Source organism: Diorhabda sublineata, chromosome 9, assembly GCF_026230105.1.
Source record: "Diorhabda sublineata isolate icDioSubl1.1 chromosome 9, icDioSubl1.1, whole genome shotgun sequence".
NCBI lineage: Eukaryota > Metazoa > Arthropoda > Insecta > Coleoptera > Chrysomelidae > Diorhabda > Diorhabda sublineata.
The window spans coordinates 19,615,041-19,618,952 of NC_079482.1; the positions used below are offsets into that span (position 1 = coordinate 19,615,041).

The 3,912-nt window shown below is 27.9% G+C and overlaps 1 non-coding gene across 1 annotated transcript; it reads left to right on the plus strand.

The window, feature by feature from the left end:
- Nucleotides 1-1,013: 1,013 nt before the first annotated feature.
- Trnah-gug (transfer RNA histidin (anticodon GUG)) lies at nucleotides 1,014-1,085 on the plus strand. Its single transcript has one exon. It is a non-coding gene; the product is annotated as a tRNA-His (tRNA).
- Nucleotides 1,086-3,912: the final 2,827 nt, after the last annotated feature.

Below are 3,912 nucleotides of genomic sequence, written 5' to 3' on the forward strand. Positions count from 1 at the left end.
ATACATATGTATTAAATACATCATAGAAAAACTAATTTCATAGAAAAATATTAAAAGTTGATGCAATTGACTATAGCTAAGGCTACATTCCACAATGAGTTCCAGATTTATTTATAAGAAACACAGATGCTATATTTATTGAGAATAATAATAAAAAGTTATTTCATGAATATCTGAAATTTTAATTGTTAGGACGGACTCCGAATTGATTTATTATTTGCTATTTTCAAACACATGTAATCATATACACAAATCAGATTAATATATAAAAGTTATTATTAAAAATCATTAAGTCAAGGTTACAACAACAAACATAAATAAAACACGTAAAAATTAAAATAACACCTGTATATGATTCCGTTGTACCACATAAGTGTTTTTAAAACTTCTGTGGTTCTACTTAAGCGCGAAATACTATTTGGAGAAAAATCCATAAACACTCTGACCATCCAAGAAAGTTTAAAATTAGTGTAAATTTTTGTTGAAACATGATTAATTGCAATCGTAAATGCAATAAATTTGAAACGCTAGAATTAGACGATTTTTATATGTTTGTGAGTGTTGCTGGAACAAACCTTTTGAATTCATTCTTGGATAACGCATTTTCATCAGATTATTTTAACTCTGATTAAAGACCGGAATAACATTATGTTTACATGCCTTCCAGTATTAAATTCAATTTTGCCATAATATTTTTATGTAATGTAGGTCATATTACTATACAGTATTTGTTATATTATGTTTTTATAAATATTTTTAATTATTTTATATATCATTAAAATTTCGAATTCTGAATGGGAATGAACGGTGATTCAATTCCAACATAGAATTGAAACACTGTACATAAGCATTTAAAATTCGTTTAAACTTCTTATAATAATCTATATGGATTTTTTTGTGAATACATACCACGCATATTTTTCAAAATTAAATTGTAAAACTGGTTGCATAAGATATTTAATAAATGGTTGAATATATATTTTACAATGATGTAAAAACAATATAACTCAGTAGCCGTGATCGTCTAGTGGTTAGGACCCTACGTTGTGGCCGTAGTAACCCAGGTTCGAATCCTGGTCACGGCAATGTGTCACATTGTCACGGTGAGTTAATTTTTGCTTATTTTTTTTATTTTGTTATGTTTAAAACTAATTATGTGATTGGTAATGAGTTATTAAGAAGAACTTTTTACAAATACTAATTTAATCTTGCAGCTTTCAAACGATAATTGTAACTAGTACCCTAACCTTACATTATAACATTAAATTTAAAAAAAAATAATAACACAGAATGAACTCTTATTGAAGATACTGCCCTTTATTCAAAAGACAAGAACGGAGATATTGACGACGAAAAATTTGTTGACAAAATGAATTTATAGGTTTTTGCCAAAACCTAACTGAACAAAATAAGTGTTCAATTCAAATAAACAATTTTTTAAAAAACCGAGTGCGAATTTATATTCCGGATTGCTAAAATTTGCACAATATTTTTTTGAATTTCGGCTTATAAGGTTAACGTGGATAATTTTTTAATTACACAAGAAAGAAATTTACCAGCGTTGAAATAAGCAGTAATCAAAATATTAATAATTTGTGTTTTATTTTATAAATAAAAAAATCTAATTTCTAACTATTAAAACAATTTGTTACAATCTGTATAATAAGATTTTGTTTTGTTAAGCATATTTAAAAAGTCGATTAAATATGATTAAACTCAATTTTAAGTCAGAAAATAAATAAAGAGGTGATTTATGACATTTTCAACAATTTTTTATTACACTGACTATTTTTAAAAAACGTATTATCTTGTCGTGGTTCTGGGTTCGAAAATACAGGGTTTTTAAACGTCTTGTCTTGGTAGCCAAATTTTAGAGATTGTAACCGCAGAATAAAATAGAAAAATTGTTGTAAGTAAAACCAGAGAAATAATAACCAGTACCAAATGTATAGTTTTTCTGTAGAGAAACTTATTGGTTGAGTCCACTGGCAATAATTTTATATTTTCATTATGAAATTGATTTATTGAAATTTGGACGTTAATCATATATCAAATTCGTGATATTACAATAAAATTTTAAATGATATCAATTATTTACTTTGTCACCAAGTTTTTAACGGTTTATTTCAGTTTAACGTTGGTCAAGCATCGCCGTTTTGAATAGGAAAGACTTGTGGGAAAACGTAGGTCAACAAAGGTAAAGATGGATTGTTGGGAAAGTACAAACGTGTGTTGCAACACTTTCAAGGTTTTAGTTTAAATAAGGTGTGTCATATTGTGCGTTAATAAATATATAACGTCCTCGCTCATATAGGTACTACGATTTTATTAATTGATGTTTATTGGGAAAATGAATGCGTATATTACGTAGTCTTTGGCCATGATCAATCATCGAATGCGTAATGATGTGTGTGTAAAAAATGAACGATAGATTCGTATACACAGGGCTCGTATGAAAAGTTTATAATTATTTCCTCCAATAAAAATGAGATCTCGTACTTTACGAGGTATATCCACAAAGTTTAATTTGCTGGGATAGAAAAAGATTGGTACAGATACAAATATACAGGGTGTTTCTATATTCGACCGAAAAAATTTCAAATCAAAAATTTGTCATAAATCAAGAGCGCCTTCAAATTTTTTATAAAGTAATATTTTGGCATAAACAAACTTTGGAAAAATTTAACTAGTGGCGCGCTGTCAACAATAATAACTGTTGATCGCTTACTTCAATACACTTATTACACCGTTTTGTCATTGAAAAAAGTGTCTTTGAGAATAAATCTGGATGGGATTGAATTATTTCTGCCGTAGCTTGAATTCTAGCTATTAGATCTTGTTCAGAATCGATGATTGTTTCGTACAATAAGGACTTCATATAGCCCCATATAAAAAATCCATAGGATTTAAGACAGGTGATCTTGGAGGCCAACAATTGGGTCCACCCCGACCAATCTTTTCTTTAAGACGTCTGTTCAAGTAAACAGTACATTCTTCAATAATTTAATTTGTGTTATTATTTCTATGTTCATGCCAATTTTGTTATTATTGTAAGTAATACATTTTTGTTGAAAATGGGATTATGAATAGTTTTTTTTTGTTTTGAACAACTCACGCTTAATCATTATTCGAAATCAAAAGAATAATTAATTAATTTGTAAATTACTTACGTGCTTGCAGACTTTTGTTTCTACAACATTACAACACCGTTCATTTTGTCTCCATAAAAGGTTAGGTATTAGTTTCTTAACTAAAAATAATCTGGTAATTTAAAACAAAATTAAAAAAAGATATTTCCTCCAGTGGCGTAAAAAATAGGGGGTTGAAACTAACCCTGACAGCGCGCCACTGGTTAAATTTTTCCAAAGTTTGTTTATGTCAAAATATTATTTTATTAAAAAGTATATTGGTCACCAGATTTGAAAAAAAAATTTAAAGGCTTTCGCGATTTATGGCAAATTTTTGATTTAAAATATACCGTAAGGATTGGTATTCCTACATCAAAATGATTCATTTACTGAGATCTCTCTGTGGTAGAGCGTTCTCGGTCGAATATAAAAATATAAAAACACCCTGTATATGCAATATATATATATATATATATATATATATATATATATATATATATATATATATATTGTACGAAAATTTACAACTGATTTCCTACAAAGTTTTTGAAATTTAGTAGGTACATCTTATAGAGTGGCACAAGTTTTTGTGTTTGTGTGCCTTATTCATACAAGGTCATTTCCACGCTTTCTTGTCTTATTTTTGTCTTTATATATGTGAGATATCTTGCCTTATTGAAGTGGACGAGCTTCTATCAATGAAATTATTAAGTCGATATCCATTTCGTAATACACTACAGAATTAACTTGTAGTAATTGAACAATTGAATAAATACTACGAGTT